Source organism: Macrobrachium rosenbergii, chromosome 30 (assembly GCF_040412425.1).
Source record: "Macrobrachium rosenbergii isolate ZJJX-2024 chromosome 30, ASM4041242v1, whole genome shotgun sequence".
NCBI lineage: Eukaryota > Metazoa > Arthropoda > Malacostraca > Decapoda > Palaemonidae > Macrobrachium > Macrobrachium rosenbergii.
In genome coordinates, this window is record NC_089770.1 from 25,466,670 (window position 1) to 25,479,331 (window position 12,662).

Genomic DNA, 12,662 nt, shown 5'->3' on the forward strand with positions numbered 1-12,662 from the left:
TTGAAGAATTGGAGGTTAGGGATAAACCTAGTGATGTCTGTTTCTACTTCATTGTGAAGTGGCTGTCAACCAGCAGTGTCTTGAGTAAGTTTGTGGTTCTGTTGGAGACTATTTTTACTTTTCATAAAGAAAATAGAAGATCCTATCCTCAACTGAAAAATGATGAACGGATGCAAGATCTGATGTTCCTTACTGATATAATGAATCATCTACAAACTCTCAAAATGGCACTTTAGGGGAAAGATAAGAATATTTCTTGACCGTACTAAAAAAAATTTTCAGCTTTCAGAAAAAAATAAACAAATTTGTAAAGAGATATATTGTCAAGAAACTAGTCACTTCCCATATCTCAGTAAGAGAGTAAATTCATATCCTGATATACAGAAATAAAAGGCTATAAACTAGAAGAACACAGAGGTAAATTACAAGGACTGCTTGATAATTTCATAGCCATATTTGATGACTCGGAGAGGCTGAAGCCCTGCTCTACCTTTCTTGTAAATCCATCACGGTTTATGTGGTCAATGATGGCTGTCCAGTTCCCTAACTCCTGGTTACGGAATCATTTGCTGTGGAAATGGAACTGGTGGAATTACAAGAGGACGTGGGTCTGAAGATGATCCATAAGTCCCAGTCTACAATTGGGTTCTAGAAACAAGTTCGGGAAATGAAATATCCTGAACTAAAGAAAACTGGTGCGCGACTCATTGCATTTTCCAGCACAACATGCTGTTGTGAATCACTGTACTCTGTGAAAAAGCATTGTGCAATTCGTACAAACCAACACCTGACAGAGCTAATTCATGCATGTCTGACATCATATCAGCTAGATTTTAAATGGCTTACGGCCAAGACGGAGACCCGCAAGATCACTACGAGCAGTAAATGGCATCTTTAGTAGCCTGATATTTGTAGCATTGTATTTTTGTTATAAAAAATTTGTAAGGTGGAAATCTGATTAATATATCGCTAATTTTTTGGTTTACTTCTTTTACATATTTGTGTCTTTGTGATTGCTGAAACTAGTACAGATTTAACAGTTTAAAAGCTGGATGCATGAATAAATATCATTGCTTTTGATATGCGTTTCCTAAAATTTATATAAAATATTTGTAACAAAATGTGTGTGTAACAATAAAAACGTATGTATAAATTTTGTCCATGTTCTGCGTCTCTCATCCATCTGAGCTTTATCATTTGTGGCTCTTACATTCAGCAAGTTTGGTCACCCCTGGTGTATATCGTGTTCCCTGTCACAAAAAGTTGTACATAGCTGAAGGAATTTTGTTCTTACTTTTTATATTTAATTCTTACTTTTTATGTTTAAAGTTTAAATAGATCGAAGCTAGACAGAGAATGTGACAGCAGTTATGTTAATAATCGACAAAAGGAGGTCTCGGCTAACAAAATAAATAACAAAGAAGAAGGGGTTGTATGATCCAGTTACTGTTGTTGTTTCTTGCTACTTTCGTGCGCATTACAACAAGCTGTTGTTTATATTGTCTGTTTGATTAAGGCGGAATTTTGTCAACTGTCCACATGAAGCCCTTAGCGACAGTGGCATGTTTATGTAGCCTAACCAATAATAATAATAATAATAATAATAATAATAATAATAATAATAATAAAAGACTCTTTGAGTCATGGTCTTATACAGTATGCATATAGCATGGAGAGATACAGTAGCTAAATAATAATAATAGTAACAATGATATAGGAATACTTCAGTTCAAAACCATACAGAAATACAGACTGCATAATAATAATAATAATGCAAATCTTCTTCACAATCCCGTGAATATGTTTATAAAATAAAACCATTTATGTAGTAAACTGAAATTTTAAAATGATAAAATCAGGAGTTTCGAGATACAGAAGAAGGAGCTACAGGCCTGAAAGCATAATTATTTTATCATTTGTAAATAATTTTATAAATAATGATTTTGTAATTTAATAATAATAATAATAATATAATAATAATAATAGGGATGATGATGTGTACACCGGCACAGAAGTAATTATTTTGAAAAGAACATCTCACATCAGCAAAGAAAGACAGTCTTGCAGCGTAATGGGTGACTTAACAATCTCTTAGGCCCCATTGTGTCACAGTGATGAAAGGTGAATGATATGCAGGAACGAACTATAAATGATTGGCATTATGTGATGCGATGGAGGAGGAGGGGGAGGAGGAAGTAGATAGGTGCAAGATAGCGGTAACAAATGATTTTTTGGGGGGAGGTGTCTGGAGGGCATGATGGCATGAGGAGGAGGGGAAGGACCATGTGTGACATTGCAGAAGAGTTCGATATATGATGATGAAGAATCAGGAATGGGAAGCAGATAGAGATGAAAGGCTGAGAAGAAGTGAGATGGGGTTGGGATACAAGATAAAGAAAGTAGATAGGAGCTGGTGGGTTGGGGTTAGGGAGGTGGGGAACGTCGAGGGGTGTTGGTTTAGGAAGAGGCAGGCAGACAAGGGTATAAGCAGGATCCAGAGAACTTCTCTGGATCCTGGGTATAAGGTAGAGTAAGAAGTTGTGGGAAGACTTCACACTTGAGGGGGAAGGAGGAGATGGATTGTTAAGATGCGAGATGGGTGAAGGGGATGGATTGTTAAGATGCTAGATGGGGGAAGGGGATATGGGAAAGGAGGGAGGAAGGGGTGGGATGGAGAGAGGAGCCCGCGAGATCGGCAACATCTCTTTCAATCTGCTTCAATAGAAAGAAGCCAATCTGCGTCGCCCACGTGAAATGTTGAAGTTAATCGATTTGTGCTTTTTTTTTTATCATCATTCTTAACATCTTTTTTTGCAGTCGTGTCTCTCTCTCCAGAATGCGATTTCGGTCTTTTGACTGAAAGCTCTCTTCAATCAAAGAAGAAGAAGAAAGGACGGGCCATCTTCCTAATGATGATGTTAAGTTTCATGAAACCGTTCCTTTAGCACATCTGGGCCCCACCCCTCATCTCCCAGCCCCTCCCCCAAGTGAGCAGAGTGTGTGCATGCGTGATTGTGTGTGAATCGATGACCTGCGTGGAGAGTCTGAACAAAAACCAAGTCTCTTGAGACGAAATTACCCAAAGACTTTTGAAGACTCACAGAAAAATTAAAGCAAACGAAATTGCCCAGGAGTTCAAAAAGTCAAAAGACAAAAGTGCATATTTGAAGACGAAGACTTTTCTGCTTGACAAAGGAGATCTTCTTGTGATAAAATGTTGTGATTCGCCCCACCAGAGAAGTAAACTCTCACTGGCCCTTATGCGAATAATAATAATAATAATAATAATAATAATAATAATAATAATAATAATAATAATAATAATAATAACAGCGCATATTTTTGAACAGTATTAGGATATGGGCATGATCGTAAGTGGGTAGTAGTGTTAGTCCTATATTTTCTTTTCAGTGCTTGCTTTCGGTTGTGGAGTCGTTAATACATTTTTTTTTAAGTCTAGTGCCTTCCCAAGCAACTGATTCCTAAAATTATTATAAAAAAAGGATTTAGATTTAAGGAATGTAGGTCAGACTACCTACATCCGGAACTTAACTCCACATCAAACAAAATTTTTTCATAGCCCTTTGTTTCCTCCCGTCTTCTTAACTCCTGTAATGCTTGATATCAGTTTGTTCGTTTGTAAGCAATTTAGCAGTGACTGCTCCATTCATCCTTCAGCTATGGCATTAGTACTGACCCGTCTTTACGGAAGACTGTCACGGCATCAGACAGTTCTTACACATTCACTGAAGGCTCAGCAGAACCACGCCAATCCCTTACCACACACACACACACACACACACACACACACACACACACACACACACACATTTCACTACTACATCTGCTATTTGATGTTGTTCGGTTTATTCATTTATAATGAATATGGCTGACATTTGATGCAAAGTAAATTTACTTTGGCAGTCATACATTTAATCCATCCATTTGATATGTAAAGGCAATGTGCTTTACGAAATTTCTCAGATATCGTATTTTTGTTCTGTATAGGAAGGAGAGTTTGACGTTATTTTGTTGTTTATGTTTTTGCTTCTCTCTGTATTCCAATTTTTTTTGTTTTGTTTTGTTTAATGTCTGATTGGAGAAGTTTTTAAAACTGAATGAAGGACGTAGGGGTTCTTAACCATTTGTTTTTCCACAAAGCCCCCACTAGTTACAAGACCTGACATACAGTAGGTCATAAAATGAGTGGATATCATTCCGTGATACCACAATGAATATATCAGTTTGTTGAAAATGTAATGAATTTATCTTTAAGTTAATCTTTAACATCGTAATAAAATGAAATTGGGGTATTTCAGTGAAGTACCCCTTGAACACCTAAGAGTTCATGAACCTCATGATACGTTTGAAGGTCTCATTGATATTTTCACCTTCCACGTCTTTATCGAGTCATGTGAATATAAGTGCCTCTCCTGTCGTTGTTTGATTATCATTTGCCAGCAAGGGCTCTTGTTTCTTGAGCAGCCCCTATTAATGCTGTTCTTATCGTAAAATTTGTCTGTTATTTTTTTTTGTATATCTTCACAGACAATTATCACTCCCCAAAACCAGAGAGAGGTTCCCTTCATTTATTTATATTGTACAAAAATTGATCAAGAAAGACAGTTGTCAATGTACTGTTTTTTTTTGTGTGTGTCTTCAAATGTGTTTTTCAATATCTGGAATAGTTATCTAAATGTTTTATGTGAATTCTTAGAGGATTGAGTATTTTTCTTGTTTCATTCCTAAGTACTCCTTTGTGCATTTTTTTCGTCCTCAGTCACGGTCTAGGGAAGGTGGGGGCGTCAAGGAACGCAGAATATACGCACGCACGCAGTCGCCCTTTTTTACACAAGATATCAATTTTCAACAGTTAATATTGATGGTGTTTTAAAGTATTGTTATCTAAGTTCGTTTTCATGTTTCCCCCAGACCTTGCATCCATTTTTTTTTATTTCTGTCACACATCTTCGCCATTTTTCCAGAAAAGTTTGATACGATCTCTCTGTAATCCGTCGGCTTGGTCGAACGTCTCTGCTACAACATGAACTCTTATTCTTCCTTGTCCCTTTTTTCCAGGAATCCCCAATAGATGTCCAGTTGTCAACTAACTGTTAGTTTTGGGGGAGTCCCTTTTCCACCCTGGTAGGACGCCTAGGATCTTAGTGGGGACGGGGACACGTCGTGCGTGTCTCCTTTACAAGGAATTTACATTAGAGTTTTAACCCTCCAAGGGTCTGCGAAGGTCCAGATTTCCTGTCTCTTGCATTTTCCTTTTCTCTTGCTTTTATTTTATTTTTGGGCCTCCCAGTGGTTTTTATCTCTTTTTACGAGTTAGCCCGGATAGGTTGCATTAATTGATTAAGAGCAGATTGACAAGAGAAAAGGTTTTGCCAAACAACATTATTCACTCAGTGGCTTTCAAAGCGTTATTTTTGCCTCGACTGATATCTTATTTTTACTCTGAAAGGGTGGCCTTGGAGGACAAGAAGACGTCAGTTCCTCCTCCATCCATCCTCTTGGAGAGCGTGTCTCGTTTCTTTATTAGCACGTTGATAACGACTAATCTTAAAGTTAATGTAATTGTGTTTGTCATGGATATCATAGCCTCCCATCCTTTTTAACACATCTACGATGCAAGGAGTCGACGCTGCTTCTTTTAAGAAATCATTTGCTTCTGAAATATCCCATGCATAAATTTCCTTTCCCCGCTTTATTTCTGTCATGTTATGTACGGTTGGGTGCAGTCCTACCTGTAATATCTGTGGGTCTTTAGGTCCATTTAATTAAGCACCGCCATTTTCAGTTTCCTGTCTCCGCCGGAGTTGCCTGGTGGCGCTCCCTGATGTCTCCCTAATTAAAGGTGTAAGAAATAGAGGAAGGAAGCCTTCTAAATGAGAAGGTGGGACGTCGACCCCATAGTCAGCATGGGACAAAGGGACTTTACGAAAAGAGGCTGAAGAAGCGAAAAAAGGAGAACAAGAAGTAGACTCATTTGACACCTGCATCCACGTGTACAGCCAGCCCACCTGGCCATACTCAGAGCCCCATGTTTTTGCAATATATTTTTCGCATCGCTTCACCTCTTTTAACCATTTCAGCCTTTTCTTACCGACCTGATCTCTCTAATGTTCACTCAGCCATCTCGCAAAACTTCCTTCAAAAGGGTTCCTCGTAACAAAGTCTTCACGCGTTGTAATCTTCATTTACACAAGATTTCCATATTACAAGATGATCGATTAGCTTTTTGTCTGCGAGATAGTTCCCTTTGTTGACTGGAATAGGCTTGTTATATTAACTTGTATTTGTTTATAAGGAAAATTAGATTGATTGGGAATTTCTGAAGAAGGCACAATGTATCCAGTGATTGATAGATCAGTGAGTGATATTGCAAAGACCACCAAATAGTGGAATTATTAAGTGATTCGTCAAGCACTTCATTAATGAAGCAAACGTTTAATGTGTTTAAAGTAATATTTTGCAAAAGACAGCCTTTATATAATATATATATATATATATATATATATATATATATATATATATATATATATATATATATATATATATGTATATACATTTTATTATATATATACATACATATATATATTGTTACGTGTGTGTCTTGGCTAATCAGTTATTGGTTAATTTACGTAAAGTTGCACGGCCCTGCAGGCCAAGAATACATGTAACCTGTCTCTTGAAGCCAAGAGTTAACCTCAAAGACAGACGTTAATTAATTAAACAAAGAATATTCAAGGACTTTATGATGAACGTCACCAGTTAAGTTAAAATGGTATTAAATACAGAAGATACAACGGTTCCCCAAATGAGCGCTAGGCATAACGAATACCAGAAAAAAATGACTTGCTTCAAATCCCGAATTAAGGGACTTTAATAATGACTTAATCTAGACTTCGTAATAGCATATCCGTAAGTGGTGGCTGGAGAATGAAACAAAGAAAACGGAAATACAGAAAATCTCAATCGACGAAGCTTTAACAAGAATCGAACTTACCTTGAACGTGGTATTAAATACAGAAGATGGATACAGGAGTCGGTTCCAGTCTTCCCAAACAATGAGCGACATAGGAGCAAAGTGGAGTAAGGAACAAAACACGCTACCAGTTCGTTATCTGTATTTCCCAAATGAGGCGGTCTCTTGCCTAGGCAATCCGACCTTGATTTCGCCGAGATAGAGTAAAAAAGGTATTGGGACAATTGCCAACGAATAGATCTCTCTGGCGAGGCTTTTAAAGATCTGCCCTAATAGTTTTACGAAAACAGGCTACTGACACGTGTGTGACAGACCTTTAAATGTCTTCGAGACAAACCCTGAGGCTATACTTATAAGATTTTTGGGGCTTTTGATTTCCAGGTACTTTAATCTCCTTCCTACTCCGCCCTGCTCTCTCTCTCTTTTCTAAATCTTACGGCTTTTTTTTTTTTAATGATCACCTTATCTATTTTGTCAGTACTTGTAGATAGATGTACATTTATCATTATTACACAATTAGATACTTAAAAGTATTTAATTAATGCAAAATAGATATATTTCTTGTTCATTTTTCTTACGAATTAAAATAAACTTCTTTGTCGCCTTATTATCTATAACGAGGAGTAACGATCATCTTAAGGTTTAAAAGACTACTTTTTTTCAATCAAACTTTTTTTGCACACCACCACTGAGGGAAAAGTCAAGGTGCGTTTTGTTTTTCGAGAGAGGCTTCTGGGCCTAATCCTCTTTTTATATATAATTTATTCAGAAAACTAGTCATCAGAGCTATCAGCTATGTTGATGACAAAACTGTCAACCAACTTGTCTACAGCCACATCTTGCCGGGCATCCTCTTTTTGAATTTTCTCTGCTCGCTGCATTCTTCCAGTTTTCCGCCGTGACATTGTTCGATGCTTCCTGCACTAAAATTTTAAGGTCTGCCAGTTTGAACGTATTCTTTTCGCCATATAAGACTTCACTTGAGCCCAGTGTAATTTTGATTGACCCAAGTTTCGTCGAGATACACGAATTTCTGCCCTGACTCCTTGACATCTCTCTCAAAATCTTGACCGAGCTACAGTTACATCTTGCCTTTCCAAGAGAAATTTTGGATCAACCTTCTTAAAGAGAGAGAGAGACAGAGATCTGTCTGTATACGAATGTTTATTTTCTCTTGCCAAACTTACTGTTATGCTTTATTTCATATTTCCTTCGTTTCTTTACCTGTCTATATGTAGAAACGAGAAATGCCTCGACATAATACACTCCCACCACCGAAAGGTAGAGAAAATTTAAGCGGTGGATTTAAACGCACGTGATCCGTGTGTGAGGTACTGGCAACACCACCAAAATGAGATGCCATATTGATAGAAAATCTGATTCCGTTTCTTGTAATTGCTTAAAAAAACATTATCAATCGTGAACCTATGTAATAGACTTGGAATCTGCGTAACGAAAAAGGTTTTATTTGATATCTGTAATGGGAGAAACGATTTTATCTCGCTGTTGTTGTTATACATTTGGCATATATGCTTTACCTGCGAAGACCCAGACAACCACCCAGAGAGATTACATTTTGGAAAGGGTAGAGACGATTGAGTGAAATGCCATAGCATATTTTGTTTTTGAACTACCCAACCTATGCTCAGGCGCCATCTGTCTCTGCTGTGATCGTTATTTTGAATTGCCTGGCCTACCTCTGTCGAGGTCAATCTGACTGATATTCCTACACCTAAATACATCGAGGGCGAACAGCAGTAATATTTATAAAATTATATATATATATATATATATATATATATATATATATATATATATATATATATATATATATATATATATATATATATATACAGTACCTTGTGGTGTGGTGGGTAGCATTCTCACTTACCGAGGAAGAGGTACCAGATTTGGCTCTTGCACGAGGATTGGTGGAAATGCTCCGCTAGAACCTGTTGTGCCTTTGTATACCACAGCAGTGAGTCAGACTTCTTGAACTTACGCGGCTGTTGTGGATTCAGCTAGGTTTAAAAAGGGCACGTGTGGCATCCTCTCCTCAGTAGTTGATAAATGAAAAAATAAATAAATATACATGTATACATAATACATACAGACTTTCCATGTGTATAAGTATGTTAAATTTTTAGTAATTATTGGGCTACCATAATTTCGTTGAAATAATTCCTGAAATCGTGATGCTTGGTAAATAACGTTCACGTTTAGGTCTTGCATTTACAAGTATTATGTACTTTGAAAGTAATTATATTCTTTTGGAGTGACAACACAATGGACGGGATGGCGTGGCCCGGCGATTTATGTTGTCTTGTGATATCCTGACGTACTAAAACATCCTTATTCGATATGCAAGTAACCCTCGCCCTCTGTCCTCCTCTCCCCCGTAATGCACTCAATCCTTCACGCTTTGAAGATTTGTATTTGAAAAGCCCGTGGACTGCTCTCTGAAATGGTTTAGTACTTGCGTTTTCCTTCCTTGTGTCTTTCACTCTTGGGTATTGACCGAATGCCTTCAACACTCTCTGTTGCGCTGCTGACATCATACTTGGCAGTCCCACAGATATTCCCTGGAAGTTGCGAACTCCACAGTCAGTCCTCTTCGCTGTAAAGGAGCTTTTTCTTTCTTGTAAATCTCTAATTTTAGCTAGATAAGTTCACGAGAAGGAACATCCCGTCGGCATTTGTGTTAATGTAAGAAACTCGATGCATGGGATATATTCTTATGCATGTTCCACTTTTAGTCTGTTCTCCGACGAAGGTCAAGAAGACGTTTTTCCTGAAAACCTTCGATGTTTTATAAAGAGACGATATTCCAGGTGATTATCAGAGAGCCCAGTGGTATCGGGTCCCTGTTTCAGGTAATTCTGGAAGATGGCTGAAGGATTATTCCTCCGGGTTATTCTTTTAAGATGATTAGGTTTCTTTTCCTAGAAATGATTGTGGGTAGTACTGACGTGGCAGTAAGAATTATAACAGTAGTAGTAGTAGTAGTAGTAGTAGTAGTAGTAGTGGTGTGGTAATAAAGGTGATGATGAAGAGAATATATTAGGCAGAAATGTTTAGTTGATAACAGAGCAAGAGTGGGATAGGAATAACGAAATAAAAATACGCTCATCATCGTCTGTAGTTAATGTCACCGGAATCTTATGTTCTTTTGTATTTTTGGACTTTTCGTAAATGTTCTTTTTGTTGAGCATTGCTTATGCAGTATGGTCTCTTGCTCTTGGGCAGCCCATAATGTCTAGACTTCTGCTGAAGCACTGAAATATTCAAAAGTTTTCACCCGCGACTAAAGTAAGTTTTTTACTGTTATATTATTTTAGTTAACGAGATTTTGCGTATGAAAACCGTTGTATATGCACGAATATTGTAAAATGACGTACTAATGATTTTTTTTAATATTGTATCTACTATACCCATCCAATTTTGACCTCCGCCTATGGTGTGATAGTAATTCTAGGCTATTTTTTGTTTCTTTGTCAGTTCATAAGATAATTAAAAAGATTATCTTGGACTTTTTTTTTGTAGAGGGTAGGGTTGTGAGCTAAGGAAGAATGTATTTACTTGAGATGGTTCCGGGTGTGAATAATTTTCCAGGATGGTTTTTTTTTAATGGATGCATGCGAAGTCCCGACGCTTCAATTATTTGTATCGCCCTTCAGCGACAATTTATCAATCCTCTCTCATGCTTTGTTCAGGTTTATCCATGTGTAATAAATATTCATGAATACAATGTTTACACTTGTGTTCAATATGGCTTTCCTATTATCTTCCAGATACTTGACGTGTGTCAGTTTCCACGGTTTCTGTTTTCGTGTCCCGAGATGCCCTCCTCTGTCGCAGTCGCAGATCCAGTTGGTAAGTTGATCAGTCTACTGTTTACTGCACTCTTTACCCCGGCTTTCGTCTCCGTTAGGTAACCGAGTCCAGAGTTGTTGTTAATCCCTTTTGCAGCTTACGCCGCTTTTGTGCAAGGGCCCGTGCTGGCGTTAGGCGGGCTTAATCTAAATCGGCAAACGATTTCCTTATCTGTGTTATTGAAACCAACGCTCATGAGTTGACATGAGTCTGTTATACTACTTTTTGAGGTTCTGTGTACCAGCACCTTAGTGTTTCTGGCCTGTATTGTGATTTGTGTATGTACAAGTCTACTCATATGTTGGTTTATCTATACTATTATTTGATTTTTATTTTCTTTTATTATTATCTGATTGTTATTTTCTGTCATCCGTTTTCTATATAGTTACTCATAAGCATTCTGGATTTTTGAAGATCACTTTGCAAGTTATTGGAATTTTAAGCTTCTCCAATATGAATGTTCAGTTTTTTAATGATAATAGTGAATTGTGTGAAGCATAAGTGACGCCGTTCGTGGCCTATACATTTTGCCTCATATTCACTAGCCTTGCGCTGGTAGCGACTTGTGACCAGTGACCTGTGTTCCTGACTTTGGTGTTGGCCGTAGCCTCTGTATCGCGCCGTTCCATATTATTTTTATTCATAATAATTATCATTTATTTGTTTGGATCATAATTAGCTTCCACAGAATATAATTTCTATGTATACAAAAAATATATAGTATAAATTTATGAGTAGCACTGAACACACACACACACACACACACACACACACACACACACATACATATATATATATATATATATATATATATATATATATATATATATATATATATATATATAATACAACATTAATTGTAGATACGTATATTTGTTGTTAACAAATAGCAAAATAAATGTGTAAGGGATGGGAATGCGAACCCATGTATTATGTGTATATAATATTAATGTATATATGTAAATATACATATATATATATATATATTATACATTCATACAATATATACATATATATTATATATGTATGTTTGTTATATACATGAGAGGAGAACCGGACCCAGGTGGAGAGAGAGAGAGAGAGAGAGAGAGAGAGAGAGAGAGAGAGAGAGAGAGAGATGTCAGCATACGTGTCTCTGCATGAATGGTTTCGAGTTTTCTGCACATGTGTGTGTGTCGGTGCATTGGATGGCTGGCAAGCAGCGCTTTGAAATGCCATACCTCTTCCTCTTTGCCAGTTTCCCATATTTCTTGGCCCCATTCCATCATTTTCCGTCCTCTCTCTCTCTCTCTCTCTCTCTCTCTCTCTCTCTCTCTCTCTCTCTCTCTCTCTCTCTCTCTCTCTCTCTCTCTCACTCGAGGTGTTCCTATACCGTCTTGTGAATGATTGTCATCTATTTAAGGGGAAATAAATGATAGATTTTGGCTTCCTCTGTACTTGGTTGGGTAACTTATAATGTAATTTTTTTTTCAACAATATTGTTTTCATGTAATGGCATTGTGTTTGTTTGAGAATAATGATGAGTACCATGAAAACTGCATTTTAGTGAGCATTCAATGGTAATTTGAAAATTATAGTTCAAGTAATTTTATGTCATTCATTCCATGCTATGTAAAGGTGGCAACAGTACTGTAGTATCCGTTCTGTTTTGTATCGGTAAATCTTTTCTGTTTAAATGCCAAGTCCCAAGGGACTGGTAAACATATGTCTTTATCTAGCCCCAGTCAGAGGAGAAAATATAAAAGAGAAAGAAAAGAGATTAGCCCGAGATGGAAGTTTGTAAGAGAAAAAAATG

General features: G+C 37.2%; 1 long non-coding RNA gene across 1 annotated transcript in view; it reads left to right on the forward strand.

Annotated features, from left to right (window-relative positions):
* Positions 1–10,025: 10,025 nt before the first annotated feature.
* The window catches only part of LOC136854783 (uncharacterized), a 227,617-nt gene continuing 224,980 nt past the window's right edge, over positions 10,026–12,662 (forward strand). The window contains exon 1 of the long non-coding RNA XR_010857797.1: positions 10,026–10,867. This is a non-coding gene — a long non-coding RNA (uncharacterized lncRNA). The remainder of the gene's footprint in view (positions 10,868–12,662) is intronic.